Source organism: Meleagris gallopavo, chromosome 2 (assembly GCF_000146605.3).
Source record: "Meleagris gallopavo isolate NT-WF06-2002-E0010 breed Aviagen turkey brand Nicholas breeding stock chromosome 2, Turkey_5.1, whole genome shotgun sequence".
In the NCBI taxonomy this organism is placed as follows: Eukaryota; Metazoa; Chordata; class Aves; order Galliformes; family Phasianidae; genus Meleagris; species Meleagris gallopavo.
In genome coordinates this window covers 58,466,436-58,482,812 of record NC_015012.2, presented here as the reverse complement: position 1 = coordinate 58,482,812, position 16,377 = coordinate 58,466,436, and the positions used below count along the sequence as shown (strand labels likewise).

The following is a 16,377-nucleotide window of genomic DNA, read 5'->3' as shown; positions in this document are numbered from 1 at the left end:
ATATTTATTTAATACTGAATTCTTAGACTCCATTACTGTTGGTTGCTTTTGTTCTTTGTGAGCCAAAATACACCTTACTGCTGACAGACAAAGATTACTCAGTGACTTTGTGCCATGAGTGGAAGAGAGCTTAGTGGGAAAAGGTCAGACACTGAGTTATTTAGGGTAATTTCCTTCCTTCTCCTCCTCTGCTTCTCCCAGCAGTGTCTGCACATGGGGAAGGGTGCAGGCATAGGAGCATACTGGCATGTGGGAGCAACCCTTTCTAAGAACAATTTTGGAGTGGGGTTAAATGGGGCTGGCTAGATTTTCCAACCTTCATTTTGATTCATAGTAGTTTGGGGCAGGGTAAATATAATGTTATTTGTAATTAAATATGTACAGCAGTGTGTACTTCCTCAAAGCTCCTCTGCAACTGCCCACGTGGTGAGCTCTGGGCAGTGCCATCTAGCTCAGAAGAATAAGCAAACTATTCAAGATCTTTGTTTGCCCGTGAGTCATGAGGGGGGCTGTTCACTGGAGTATTAAGAAAGATAAACATACGGCAAAACTCTAAAGACTATTTCTGGAAACCCTAACTGAAGGGAACAGCTAATCCATTGTTCAGTCCGCAGAGAATTACAAGGCTGGAGGGAGGAATGGAAGTGGGAAAGAAGCAAAAAAGCAAAAAATCGGAGAGATCAAAAATTCAGAATGGTTGTAATTACCCATGCAAGCACAAGGGTTTTGCGGGAAGAGAGGGATGACTGACACAGGGGACTTGTGGGACGGCCCGAATCCGAGTGCAGTCATAACAGAAGTCAGTTGTTGCTCATCTTCTCTGGAAGTAAACAGGGAATATCATACATTATTTGTCTGTTTATCCAAGAGCAAAAAATATTTGTTAGAGATGAATAACAATCAATTACTGATTGCAGTTAGTAGAAAGCCAGTAAGTCATTTCCCTCATACAATCCAGCTGAAGGTTCAGAGAGGATGTTGTACCTAAAAATGCAAAGGCCTTAGTATTTTTTGTCTACATGGTTCTGTTAAAAAGGAACAACTTCCCTTTCACTATCCATTCTATCTTCTGCTGTTTTCATACTTCCACTGATTATTCTAAATGTACTCAAAAAGCTTGTGTCACTTCTTGAAAAGCAGCAATGCCAGGGCCCCAGCATTCCCTGCAGAGCAGATGTTATCTCTCTCCTTCAGGGCAGTCCCTGAAAACCTCTGTTTGACAGCTCTGTGCTGGTGCAAGACTGACTCCCTCTGTTTTTGTTTTTTTTCCTGTTATACTGAAGAATGATATGGAGCTATAAAAAATTGCTAAAATAATAGCAGGTGTTCAGTGGTGAAATGCATCTTGCATGCTGTGTTGTTTTTTTTTTTTAAACTTATACTGCATTCAAACAGGTGAAAATTACCCATGGGGGCCTTCACACTACTGGTCTGGTACTGAGCTTCAGATGGCAACTAGGAAGGTCATAAACAGAACTTTTTAGAAGCTATTAACATAGATAGATACCTGTGAGCTGGACTGGGATCCAAACCAATACGTAACACCAAGTTGGAGGCCTCTGTCTGTCTGTGCTGCCCTTGGTCTCAGCCACACACAGTCTCAGAGGTAAGCCATCCCCAGAGTGCCCTCAGCCTGCACTGCTGGCTGCAGACTGAGCCCGTCTGCCAGCCTCACCATAACCTTGCCTGAAGTCGTGCACTTCAGCCTGTGACCATAGCACTGGAATCTTACTTGGCTTTCTCTAGCCTGAAGTCACCTGCTGGCCTGAGTCCTAAAGTTTGGCTGGGTTCACTCAGAGGCCTTGCTTTCAGCCATGCCAGCTAGATGTAGCAAAAGTCAGATATGTCTCCAAACATTTTATTAGTGCAAAGGTTCCTACACGTTTCTTCTCTCATCTCAGTGCCAAGTTACATCCGTGTCCTGCCCACAACATTCATCTTAACCACTCTCTTAGCACAGTGCTGCCTAATTCACCAAATACTGACTGTAAATACTCAGTATATTGGATTCTTCCCCAGTCCTGTCCCATAGCCATCAACTAGCCCAAATCCTACACCAAGTCTGGGACTGTTCATGGCCTGCCCAGCTACTTCAGTGGCTTCATACATACCCTCAGCTCCATTTCCTTCTAGTTCACATTCTAACATAATAATGGGTAGTAGGTATTTACTAGAATTATGCAAAATTATCATGTAATGTGCTCTACCAGTTTTAAACAGCATCATATCTAACATCAAGTCTCATACTGCTCATAACCTAAGCACTGAATGGCTTACTGGTAGGTTACCAATAGGTCACCTATGGCTCACCCTTTTGCTATCCTGCAATCACCAGACGAATACATCATAAGTCTACCACTCAACCACATGCTGCTTATTCTGAAACTCTAGAGATTATCTACTGGCTCCAAACCCCAGCCCAAGGACGTTGATTGATATTATTTCTCTTTGCTCTTTCTTGGTTCCAATCCCATCTACAGCTTCATTTAACTCCTTCCAAAAAAGCTGCTGATTGGCCAAGTGCAAACACTGGCTCAACACAGGCTGTCAAAGTATAATGTCATTTCAGCTCTTTGTGGAGGTCAAGATTTCACAATTCTCACATGTGTTAAACTATACTTCAGTACAATTGTACAAAAAGGCAGTACAGAGTAAAAAACAAAAACCTCTATTCAAAATAGAATCTGCATTGGAACACTTAGGAGAAGTCTGCCAAACGAAGAATCCAAATTTGTTCCTATTCTGAAATAAAATAGCTAAAGTTTTAAGATTTTCTCCCTATCTACAAGGAAGGCCTAAAATTGCTTTTATTTGGTTTCCTAAAGAAAATAGCTTTTATTATTGACCTGCCCTGTCCAATTACCTTCATACCTTTTGAACGCATTCAATTTCAATCTGAATTGTCACAAAGACTAAATTCTAAAGTGCTGTGAAAACGGATTAGAAGCAGGTGAGCCAAATGAGTTTCTTACAGCAAATAGCAGAGAGGCAGAGCTCAGCTGTACGAGATTTTACCCAGCAACAACTGCTGATTCAGCCAGAGCACGGTCCTGATAAGAAATAGCACTTATGTGTTTTTAGATGAACCATAATCCATACTGTCTCAGGTCTGACATGTCTGTCAGAAGATACAGAAAACAGAATCATAGAACTCATAGAATCACTAAGGTTGGAAAAACTAGTAATACCATCTAGTCCAACCATTGACGCACACCTGTGACTGCTCTAGATCATATTACAGTGCAACATTCACCCTCCATCACATCCCTGGGCAGCCTGTGCCAGTGCCTCACCACTCTGAGAAGAAACTTTTCCTAGTATCTGTCATGAACCTCCTCTGGTGTAACTGAAGGCCATCCCCTCTCATCCTATTGTTGTTATCTGGGAAAAAGGGGGGGTGAAAAGCGTCAGGGAAGAATGGTGAAGGAGGTGACTGCTTAGGAAGTTTGGTTTCATTTGTTTCAAAGAAAGTCCCAGGGGCTGGGACTCTCAGAAAAAAAATATCGTAAAGTTATAGGAGTGAGCAGCACTAAACATAACAGCAAAACAGTGGTAAGTACTGTTTTATTTTATGCCTCCTAGCACAATGCAGACTGTCCTTAGTCAGGGCTTTTACATGCAGTTGTTTTTAGTAATATCATCTTATATGAGAAAAGTAGAATCATAGAAGGGCTTGAGTTGGAAGAGAGCTTAAAGATTATCTAGTTCCAACCCTTAAATAATAGTAGTAGAAAGGAGCTCTTGCTCGACTCTCCTGCTATGATTACCTAAAATCACAGCAGAGGGAGCAGTATTTGCAACTGAGGTTCTGGCAGGAAGCAATAATGGCACAGGGCTCAATTTTTCTGCTCATGTGAGTCGTATTCCCTGGCAAAAAAACAGACTCTGCTGTCTGCAGTTTGCAGAGAGCAGCCGAGGGAAGCAAAACAATCTTCCAAGGTGGTCGGCCAGGAGTGGCCAAGGGCAGCTGAAGGGGAGGAAGTGCTGAGTTAAACCTCTGTAGAACTGGCAGAAATGCCAAGGGGACAGCATCTCTGCTTCTGACAAACCTTCAGCTGCTTCCTCTCTGCCGACAGGGCTTCAGGCAGGGCTTTTCTCTCTCCTCCAGTGACGATAGCTTCTCCTCTGCTTTCATTGGTCTGCTTGTGTCTGCGTCCCTTTCCTGTGGAAATTGGAGATATGGGCAGGAGAAAAGACATATTTGGTAATGTTTCTCTTCAAAGCATCTTTTTCACAAGGCTGCCTCAGCTGCAAAATGTTAAGGAGAAAAAAAAGCTCTTGGAACTAATTCCAGACAGACCCTAATGCCTACAAATTTGTTCAAGTAAGCCAAGTCGAGAAAGGCAAAACATGAAGAAGGTTCATTATTTGACTGCTAGGGACACTCAAATAACCAGACAGGCCAGTACTTAAGATCTTCGTATTTCAGACGTCTCGTCTTTCATATCCTTCCTCATCCTGTACTCCCACCCTGCTCACTTCTTACATTTCCCTTCATCTCCAGTAAATCCGCTGCCTTTAAAATTGTTTATAGAACATATAAAACATGAAAATATTCCTTAAAATATCTACAGGGAAATAGGCTGTTCATCTAATCATCTACTCGGTGGTGTATTTGCAGATCCCCTAATTGCCTCAGCTTGCCTGACTTATTTATTTTTTACTTTCCAGAAAGCCCAAAAGAGCTTTTTGTCTTGTTTTGATAACATTTGACTGTGGGGATGCTGTGGAGAGTAGGATGCTGGGGGGAGGTCTCTGATTCATCTTTCTGCCAGAACTGTTCTCACGGCAGGAGGTGTAGGGACTGAGCTCAATTTCAAGGTTTTATGAGGAGTTATATCCCCCCGATATTTTAGAGCATCATAGAACTGCTAAACCAACAGCCATCATCCCAGACAAGAAAGAAGGGTTACATTCTCTTAATTCATTACACACCCAGGATACCCTATATACATATAGAGAAGCAAGTACTGAATTTATCCATTTAATTTTTTATTTTATTTTATTTTTTTGCTATGCCAAAACAATTCAAAAAATCATCTAAATTCCCTTTTAGCAGGGACTACTCACAAATGTACAGGAATAAAGGTGCAGGGGATACTTTCAGTCTAACCAGTATTTTTTCAGGATTACCTGTAACAATTCAATTGCTTCTCAAAGGATTTTTGAAAGTAATAAATTTGCCTTCTCATTCTACTTATGACTTAACACTCTAAAATAGCCTACCAGTGATACCTGGATATTATAGTCCTTCCCTTATTTTGTTTTCTTCAAGACTTGATTGTTTCTGAGATGCAAATTTAATACAGCTTTTAATGCCCACTATGGTTATTTGAACATGTAATCTGATCTTGTGTATAAATGCAAGCCACAGAAATGGATTGTTTGGCTAACAAATAGTAGATTTTACAGTACGACCAAGTAACTGTCTGCAGCTGCAAAGTTACATAAAATGTAGTTTTTTCCTTCTTCCTCTAGTGGGCTGATGAAGAAACTGTTGTCTAGAAATTATTTTGTAAGAATGCTGTTTGTAGTATGAGTAGCATAGGCAGAAATACAAGAAAAGCTCCAGGGCTGCCAAAAATCTCATTTTTTTGGAAGAAAAGCCCTTGGGCTTTGAGAAATTACTGTAGGAAAAATGTTATTTAAGTGAGATAATTTCTGTCTCACTACAAAATAATTATTCCCTGACATCTATTCCCTGACATCAAAGATATTTTGTAGCCCTCCCCCCCCCCCCCCCAGCCATCTTTGCTAAGGACAGGCAGTGTGGCATTGCTTCTTATTTCTGGCTCTGCAAATTCCTTTCCCCAGCACAGATTGCAGAGTTTGGGGAGCAACTGAAAGTCTCAGGTCATTCAAAAAAACTGACAGCTTATGGCTGGTCTGAAATCCTGCCTTATTTGTTACCCTCAATACTTCCACCCTATAGGAGATGCAAAAGGGGTATTTTCTCACTCTTCCACCATAAAGTTGTAAAACAGCTTTTTATCTGAGTGTAAGGCTATCTGTAACTATTGAACTAAGGATGCCAATGGGAGCTCTGCCATACCTACCTTGCTTATCACAGTTCCTTGTTACACAGCAGTGGCTGTGGTATATCCTCCTCCCTATTCACTATACAGTTTGACAAAGGATATGGACTTGTTACTGTTGCAGTCAGAGACAAAATTTCTCCTTTCTTTCTGAAGTAAGAAAGCTGGATAAGCCTAGATACTTATTTGCAGCTAAATGTCCCACAAACCATGACAGTTTTATGAAAGGAAACCAGTTTAATGGGAATAAATGCTGATACCTATTTTTTTAATCTCATGAATCATTGTGTCACACCTTTCTTCTCTTACTCTCTGCAATCCAGGGTCTCTCACTGCATACTCTATTTCTGACAATCCAATCCACTGAAAGCAAGGGAATCACTCAGCATTTGCAGGAGTGAAAACCACCACTCAGCACGTGTTAGTGGTATATACAGAATGTAAACCTCTGTGTGTACAGGATGTGATCTGGCTCACATACTAACACCAATATATGAGCAGGTCATGTGAAAAACAAGACTGAGCAACCTGATGGCAGTCTTGGGTTACAGAAGCAGGTTGAGAGAACTGATTATTTCCCTCTGCATGGCACTTACAAGGGCTGCACCTTAAGAGCTGGGTCCTGTTTTGGGTTTACTCTGGTACAAGAAAGGTATGAATAGATTAGAGCAAATCCAGCGCAAGTCCACTGAACTGGACAGGGATCTGGATGACAGAACGTGCAAGAAGCAGCTGAGAAAGACACGTTCATCATAAAGAAGAACAACTCAGGAGTGCCTGACTGACATCAACAACTACTTAAAAAATAGAAGATAGAGCCAGAATCTCCCTGTAGTGCACAATTACAACGAAGCAGCAGTAAGAGATTGAAAAGAATAATCAAATTTGCAAAATACATGAAATACCTCTAAGAAATTGGAAATAGTGATGTCTGGAGACATATCCTGAGATCTCAGCAGATTTTGGTGCCTTTGGTTTACCTGAATTTACCAATATTGTACATAGCTATAAGTAGTGTTTCCTATCAAATGGTGTATCCTAATATGGGCTTTCCAAGTCACTGGAAAATAGATTAAAGCATTGAATGATGACTACTCTGTGTTTATACTTACAATTTTTTTTTTTTTAATAATCCACTTAGGTCAAAATATTTTTCTGACTGATGGTGTACCTCTTTAGAATGATAATATATAAATCTGGGGGTCTGCTTGATGAGTGTAGATTGTCTCCAGACAGTTAAGATAATCTGGAGAAACCAGACAGCTCCTATAAACCAAACAAGAAATTCTCTCACATAGTACTTGTTTACTTGAATGAGGAACTTTTGAAGCTTTACACATTTATTCCACAATTTGGCAGCAGTGGGCACAAAAACCGGAACAAACTGACCTTTCTGACTTTTATCAAAGACAACCTCTGTCCTTTTTTTGCTGTCTTGTTGCCTCTGGACTTCACTCCCTAGAGAAAATAGGACTGCTCCATTTCATGTTTCCTTCCATTATTCCCCTTCCTTCAGTTTGTTTCATATCACATTCTGCACCTGTTTTGAAAAGGCAAGATATTCCTCACTCCTGGGAGAGCCAGATGGAACCTGAGCCATGGCATCTTTGTTGTGCAGGGTGACAGAAATAGCTGCCATCAAATAAGCTGTTTAGCTAAACACAGGCGGTCTCTTCATGATGAGAGATGACTTCAGAGAACAGGCAATGTCACACACACACAAAAGCAAGTAAATTGTGAGCCTGAAAATTCTGCTGTAACCTGTAACTCTATGGGAGATAGCCTTGCTGTGAAAACAAGATGTGCAAGCAGCAGTCACAGGGGTATGGGGTAACCACGAATTGTGCCCTTTCCAAATATAAGTTTGGTGAAAGCTCTGGAACTTTGTGCAGATCTTTGCAAAAGCTGATACTTTGGTTTCCTGAGCTGATTTCTTTAACTCAAGCAAGCAGGGATATTCTTTCTATCTGAAATTCATCATCACATAAAGGTGTGGAATTCAAACTGGGTTCATGATCTGACATGAAAATTGTCAGTATTACTGCTTAGGAGTCTGTAACTGGTGTGTTGTCTGCTGAAGGACAGTGTGTGGCATTTCAACAGTGCTCTCCATAGCCCTGAAAACTGCTGCACTCCTGTGAATAAGTGTTACTTATTCAAATATCCAAAGCAGTAAAAATACATTGTTAGCTCCCTGATTTAAGTGCTGAGCAGTACATCTGGAAATCTCTGAACAGCATTTCTGTCTAATTCCATAGTGTTCAGAGGTCACCAGGACAGTCATAACTTGCAGTGGAAGACTGAATACATTTGTTATAAAAATGACAACTATTAATGCATTAAGTTTCTATCAAACCTTCTCCTTCTATGTCTGTGTAACTTTCATAGAATTGTAGAATTGCTCAGGCTGGAAAAGATCGTAAATATCATTGAGTCCAACTACAACCTAACCATACTACCCTATCTCTAACAACCCTCCACTAAATCGCGTCCCTGAGCACCACACCTAAATAGGTTTTAAACACATTCACCTCCCTGGGGTACCTATTCCAGTGCTTAACAACCCTTTCTGTAAAGAAGCTTTTCCTGATATTCAACCTAAACTTACCCTGGTACAACCTGAGGCCATTTCTCCTCATCCTGTCACCAGTGAGAAGAGACCAACCCCACTCTCACTGTAAGCACCTCTCAGATATTGGAAGAGAGCAATAACATCTCCCCTCAGCCTCCTTTTCCCCAGACTGAACATCCCCAGTTCCTTCAGTCGCTCCTCATAGGGCACATTCTCCAAGCCCTTCATCAGCCTTGTTACCCTTCTTTGGACCTGCTCCAGCACCTCAAAATGAATTTAACATGTAATGATCAGAATGTCCTGTCAGCAAAAATTTAGGATATAAAAAAAGGTTATTCATTTCATTTCTTTTAAGAAGTTACCTACAAGTCAAATACAGCAGCGTCAATTCCTGGTTTATTACTAGCCTCAGGAAAGGTGTTGGACAACAGGAAACACAATAAGTTGAAATGGAGTTTTGAATTTTTGCTTTTTTTTTTAATTATCTGGAGGGAAAAGAAAGGGAGAAATAGTAACAACATCATTATAAGTACAGAAATAAAGACTGTAGAAGTTTCAGAGTTTGAGCCCTTAAGTCCTACTTGTTAAATTGTTGCACACCAAAGAGTTTTTTAACTAGCAGAACATCACTCTGTATTTGCTTCAGAAAAGGAATACAAATCACAAAGTTTTGTTATAAAATTTGTTGACATTGGAATGATGCACGTACTATAGAGTACTTGAAATTGAATTGTCTGCAGGCTTTTAAATTATAGCAAAGTCACATAATCATGGTGGTACAATGCAGACCTTGTTTTTTTCTTTGGAATGTAATCTAAATTTAAACAGTCTGTTTCCCCATTTTGCTTGTTGTCATCCAATATGGAAAATAACACCTTAAATTATGCCTAGGCCAGGCAAAAAAAAGATGACACTCCTTTGGATTTTCTCATTTTCCCAGGAAACAAAATATGTATGTCCTTGACCAGTTTGAATTGTCACTCTATGTCTTTTTAATTTTTTTCCTGTGAATTAAAAAGCTTTCAGATACACACACATATGCTGTGAAAGGTAATGAAAGTTAGCGTCATCACATGAAAGGTACTATAGAACCACAAAGTATTCTTTCATAGTACAACTTATTGATGTTGTTTCTTTTCCACCTGCCAGATTCAGATGCTATGGTATGCAATAATTTAAATTTATAAGAATAAAATTAATTGTACTTCAGTGTATTTTAAAATCTATTTGTTGTATTACTACAAAAACCTCAAACAGGATATCTCTCTCAATTGTGAGTTGAGAAGCACAGCTAGCTGAGAAAGCTGTTCTGGTACCTTAAGAAAAGCCAGTTTTATTAAATGGAGACAAACACAAAGAAATGTTCAGTACAAATTATTTCTGACACAGGGCACACGTGTCCTGATGTAAAGGTTATTCTGTGGTGTAGTACATGAGTCTTTAGAATACACCTCTTGAACTTTTGAACAAATGTTTCTTTCACAATGGGATAATCCTATTAAGACATCCAGAGCATGGAAGGGGAGCCTAAGTATCCAAATAAGATAGCAGCAAAATTTTTGCATAATAGTACATCTTTGCTGTTTATATAAATAAAATATGATCCTTGGATCCAAAACCTTAGTGTTAATTTACTCAGAGCATGGAATTGTAGCCTTTGAGTAATTATTAGAATATTAATAAACTTGGCTGCCTTTATTACACATGGAAAGCAGATGGAAATGAAAATGCTGAGATAGCTGCTTACTTATTTAGGGCCTTTGGGCAATACACTATAATTTGTCAGAGTTCGAACTTTTGACCTTCAGCCATCATTAGAAGATAGCAAAAGGCTTTGGAAGTAGATAACATGAAGGGGCAAAAGGAAACAAGTATGGAAGAAAAATTCCAGAGTAGATGGTCACACAGCCACATAAGTGTTCTGACTTTGAGAGTTCTAGACTTTGTGAACAATGCAGAAATAGCAGGAATGGTAGCTTCTGTAAGTAATGAAGATAAGGAAGGAACAGATACAATTTTCTGGAAACAAGACTTGCTTTCCCAGTCACTTACCGAGGACCTACATTGTTTGTTTATCTTCTACATAATAATTATCAAGCTAGCTTTTAAAAACGCATTAGTACTGCATATAATCAATAAATATAAAGACATTATAATTATGAAATAAACAAAAGAGTTTGGCTAAGCAGGTTGTAATAACAAAAAGAGAATAGATAGAATGCTTACCCACATCCTGGGCTCACTGTAAAACTCCCCACTGGCAGTCAGCTCTTAAATGGGTATAGGAGAGGTGGAGCCAGGCTCCACCCTTCCAGCAGCACAGGTGAATTGCCTTCACCTGTGCTCCTATGGCTGACTCATTGCTCGCCTCAGGTGATCAATCAGAGGTTCAGGCCGTGATTCAGCAGTCCCCATACATACGGTTTCTTCTCACGTTTATTCATTTTAAGTCTAAATGGCCAAAAAGTTGATAAGCCAAGCTGCAGCAAGGACTGACTGTGTGGGAGCAGTGGCAGTTGCTTTGGAGGATGAAACTCAGAGTCAAAGTGCATTTGAGATGTTATATTTTGTATTGCAGTCAATCATCAAATTCAATTATGAGGAAAAGAGATGAGTACCAGCAGACTTCATGGCAAATGAAGTAAAGTCAGAGCTCCGTACTCTAAGTAGCAGAGATGAACTGCCACTGTGCAAATTTTAACGTGGAGTTTAGCAAATGCTGCCATGAAATATTTTCTGCTTTGGCTGAGTGCATGCCAGGGCTCAGTGACATGACTGACCTGTCTGCTGTGAGAAGGCAAACAGGACAAGTTTATTCCAAGGCCCAGGTAAGAAGCGAAGCAATGTGCTGGTTTTGTTTTCTATCAGACTGTACAGGTATGCTATAGGAGATAGTCCTGGGTGCAGGACAGAGGAAGATGGCTACACACATACATCTAGAGCAGTTCATAACATGGGCCTTTATTGATTTAGTCAGCAGTCATGTTACATGAAACCTCATCATTAAAGTCTGTCTTTCTCAGTCTCTGAAAGCAGAAGCAGGCAATGATATATTAACGGTGTATCTCTTCAAAGTATTCTGCAGAGGGGCACACTAGAATCCCAGGCCATATGTGAACAAAATCCTTAACAAAAGGGAGCCATGCACTTTGAACTGTGGGCAGCTGGTGCAGCTGAGCAGTGGCCCAAAGTCAGTTAAAGGGGTGCTTTACTCTGTGACAAGGGAGGAAAATGAAGATGAGACTCGTGTCCTCATTTCATTCCTTGGCCAGGCCCAGGCTAAATATGAAATTGTTGCCTCAGCGTATTTTTTATAATACTGTGACTAATTCTTCTTACAGTTCTATTCCAAAAATTTGTTTATAACAGTGAGACCATGAAGGAAAAGGAATTTTGCTACTTACACTTAAATACATTCTTCATTCTTGCTGCTAGGCAATCACAGACTGGAGTAGCAACACTGGAAGATCAGTTCCCAGGAGATACATATCAATGTGTATCTGCTAAACAATATAAAGTATTAGATGTCATTTCCTCTGTTTGAGTGGCATTCCTGACTAGCTCAACTTACCTCTTCTCCATATCATAATGGCAAGCCTACACATTCTCTCATTCTCTAAAGGGATGACAATATTTAAAAGTACTCACTGCTTCATCCTACATACGCTTTGGTTCCCACTGCCACCCTCACTTCAGACTTAATCACGTGGATCAATGTTTGTATTCTTTTGGCAAAATTACTGAAAGCATTTCAACTATCTGACTGAACACAATGTCTCGTTACTAATGAATGCTATCTTCAGGTATCAGTTCCTTTCTTTAAAGTGCTTCTGCGAGGTGTCATTTTAGCTGGTCTGAGGACTCAAATCCGTAGCTCACCCCGAGCTACCAAGACTTCATCTTGGCAGTCAAAGCTTCCCATATTGCCTTCATATGCATGCCATTCCTGGAAGGAGCAATTCCACAAATAGCACTAGCACATCTTTAAATCCCTAGCACATGTTTAAGCACATCTTTTCTGAGGAAAGCACATGCTTAAAATTAAGTGTGTGGCCTAAGTACTTTGATGAATAATGATGCTTTCCTAAATTGGGGACAGTAGGAAAGAGAGTCTGATAGCCATGTCCAAAAGCCAGCTGAGATTGTTTCAGTGATGTGGGTACCGTTTGGCTCTGTACCAAAGCTAACAAGATGTCTCCTGTAAATCACTAAGTAACTGTCAATTAGTAATGTGTGCTGGCTGTTTGAAACTTGCCATACATTTACTTTGCTAACTGAAATTTTACTTCTGGTTTAGTTTCTTCCTTCTTGTTTTTTTTTTTTTTCTTTATAGTACAAGGTTGGTCAAAAGCGAGTGGAATGAAAGAAGGACCTAACTCTTTGCAAGAGCCTCAATAAGGTTTCAGGGGAAGTTTCTGTTTGCTTTTTGTTTAATATTATTTTCCTAAATGTTTCCGAGACTGAGGAAAATGAACCTCAATCCTTTAATGAGTTTGGGCTTCCTGAGTTTTCCCCTTCCCTGCATCTGAAATACCTTTACCTACCTCTAGTCAAAAATGGAACTGTTTTGGGTTTTGTGGTTTCACCATCATTTCAGGATTTTATTCATTGACTGATGTTTACAGTCTCCCATCAAAGGTCAAAAAGGATCTTTCTTTCTGTCTTTTCAGTTTTTGTTTTCAAAAACGGAAGACGGGAAATTATCTTAGAAGAAAAATTACTTCTTAAATTAATCAAGCTATTATGATTGAGCCTGTTTGTTTGTCCATTTAAAAAAAATGAAGCAGATCAGTTTTTGCCAAATAAAACACTCTCAGCTATTTCAATTACTGTTTTAACTGGCCAAGCCTGCCTGTTAGATTAGCCTTTAATCTGTACAAGAATGTAGTTTGGAAAAGATGAGACATGCACAAACTGAGGACTACGTTCATCACTTCAGCACATTCTGGTCCAAGTGTCATCCCATGACAGTGAAAGTAGCAGATCCTATGTCAGCTTCCTTCCATAGATTCCATGCAAGACACATTGCCTGCATCATTGTAAGAAAAAAATACTGAAAGTGAAAGCTGAAAAACTCTGCAAAGCAGGCATATTTAGAATTTTTCCCACATTATCAGAGCTGCTGTCAGGCTGTTTAGGAACTGCTACAAGAAAAATCCTGTGAATCTTAACAGAAAACCCTCTCCACAATTTTAAATAAGGATCTACTGTCTCCATTAATGTTTTCGATTGACAAAATTATACTGTGAATATGAACAAGTTGTAACTATGCTGAGCTCTCCTGTAATATAAGGTTTGCTCTGCTCAGAAGAAGGTCTGGCTTCTTACTATGTGCCCTGTCTAACCATTTAAGCTTGAGATAAAAATTGAAGTTAGAAAAAAAGCCCAACCATATTACTGCATTTTGGGCAAACAAAATTGTTTTACAGCAAATCACAGAAGTAGAGACCTTAAAATATTTGCAGCAGTCTTCCCTTCTGCCACAGACTTCCTGCATTTTAGGCACATTTTAGACCTGCTTATGTGTAAATGCTAAGATCCCTCTGATATATCTTGTCTATATTTTCAGTTTATTTTGTGTATGAATATGGACAAATGTTATTCTTGAATAAAGCGAGAGAAATTATGTGGAAAATTATAACATTTGTACAGGAGTTATTGAGTCTATTGCATTAACTCAAGGCCTAGAGATGTGCTTTGCCAGCCCGACTTGCTGTCCAGTGTGACTTTTTTCCCCTCCCTTTTTTTGCTGCTTTCTTAGAAGATTATGGCTCTATCTTCCCTTTTTAACAATAACCTGGAAAGATATCATAGAATGATAGAATGATTTGGGTTGGAAGGGACATTCAAGATCATCTAGTACAAACTCCCCTGCTGTAAGCAGGGACACCTGCCACTAGACCAAGTTGCTCAGAGCCTCATCCAGCCTGGCCTTGAATGTCTCCAGGAAGGGGACATCTACTATCTGTCTGGACAGTGTGTTCCAGTGTCTCACCACTCTCGCAGTAAAAAATTTCTTCCTAACATCTAATCTAAATCTACCATCTTCCAGTTTAAAACCATTTCTCCTGTCCTGTCGCTATCTGCCCTTATAAAAAAAATCCCTCCCCAGCTTTCCTGTAGGTCCCCTTCAGGTACTGGAAGGCTGCTATAATGTCTCCTTGGAGCCTTCTCTTCTCCAAGCTGAAGAGACCCAGCTCTCTCAGCCTGTCCTCATAGGGGAGCTGCTCTAACCCTCTGATCATCATTGTGGCTCTCTGCTGGATCTACTGTAACAACTCCATGTCCTTCTTGTGTTGGGGGGCCCAGAACTAGATGCAGTACTCTAGGTGTGGTCTCATGAGAGCAGAGTAGAGGGGCAGAATCACCTCTCACAACCTGCTGGTCATGCTTCGTTTGATGCAACCCAGGATACAGTTGGCCTTCTGTGTTGCAAGCACACATTGCTGGCTCATGTTGAGTCTTTCATCAACCGTCGTCCCCAAATTCTTCTTCTCAGGGCTGCTCTCAAGCCATTCTCTGCCTAGCCTGTATCTGTGCTTCGGAATGCCCTGACCCAGGTGCAGGACCTTGCACTTGGCCTTGTTTAACTTCATGAAGTTGTCATGATCCCAACTCTCAAGCCTCTCCAGGTCCTCTGGGTGCTACCCCTTCCCTGTAGCATGTCAGCTGCACCACTCAGCTTGATGTCATCTACAAACTTGCTGAGGTTGCATTCAATCCCACTGTCCATGTTGCCTACAAAGATGTTAAATAACACCAGTCCCAACACCAGTCCCTGAGGAACACCACTTGTCACTGGTCTCTACTTGATCACTGAGCTAATTCCTTATCCAGCAAGTGGTCCATCCATCAAATCCATTTTTCTCCACTTTGGCAACGAGGATGCCAAGTGGAACAGTGTCAAATGCTTTGCACAAGTCCAGGTAGATGATGTCAGTTACTCTTCCTTTTCCACTGATGCTGTAACTCCATCATAAAAAGCCACCAAGTTTCTCAAGTATGACTTGCCCTTGGTGAAGCCATGGTGGTTACCAGCAATCACCTTGTCTTTATTTTCCATGTGCTGTAGTAGGGCCTTCAGAAAGGTGTGCTCTATAATGCCACTTGGCATTCTTGCCTGTCTTTCTCTTTCTCAGGATGCACTTCTGGTCTTGGAGGACATGGTCCTTGGATACTGACTGCCTTTTCTGGGCCCCTCTTCCCTCTCTTGGTCCTTCTCACACCCACATATCTCAAGCAAGATTCTAATCACTCCTTAGGCAAAGCCAGAGTGGAAATAGCAGCAAGGAGATTCCATACAAATTCTTGAGGAGGTCAGGGAAAATACTGCATTTTAACAGTTTTCACACTATGATGGCCAGTGAAAACAATGCCACAGAGAAACTAGTCAGAGGTTCAGGTCTATGTAGAACTAAAACATGTTTTCTAAAAAGTGTTAGCACTTTCTCAAACTTACTGCCTATTTCTTTTGCATTTTTTGCATGAACAGGTACACATCATGTTTACAAATATTTCACCAGTCTGTAATATTTGCTAATGCAGGTACATACATGGGCTGCAATCCATATTACCAAGTCATCTGCACGGAGTAATATGAAGCAGAACAATGGCAAAATGCAGCTTGTAGAGTATCAAGTGGAATATATTGAGCATCTAGCATGTTTTTTTTTTTTGTCTGCTTTTTGGGACACTGAAATTAAAAAATTACTGAGAAGCTCATAATGAACTGGCAATGTATAAGGAAAATGCAGTGCAATTGCAATTGCA

At 40.3% G+C, this 16,377-nt stretch overlaps 1 long non-coding RNA gene across 3 annotated transcripts; it reads right to left on the bottom strand.

The window, feature by feature from the left end:
* Positions 1 to 496: 496 nt before the first annotated feature.
* LOC109366436 lies at positions 497 to 12,876 on the bottom strand. Of its 3 annotated transcripts, none has more exons than XR_002112755.2 (4): positions 12,012 to 12,876; positions 8,974 to 9,092; positions 4,050 to 4,162; positions 497 to 820 (listed from the first exon to the last, which is right to left on the bottom strand). It is a non-coding gene; the product is annotated as an uncharacterized LOC109366436 (long non-coding RNA). The 3 variants fall into 3 exon arrangements; XR_002112754.2 differs by lacking the exon at positions 497 to 820 and adding an exon at positions 3,554 to 3,967 and having other exon boundaries at positions 12,012 to 12,875; XR_004158928.1 differs by lacking the exon at positions 497 to 820 and having other exon boundaries at positions 3,554 to 4,162; positions 12,012 to 12,875.
* Between the last annotated feature and the right edge of the window lie 3,501 nt (positions 12,877 to 16,377).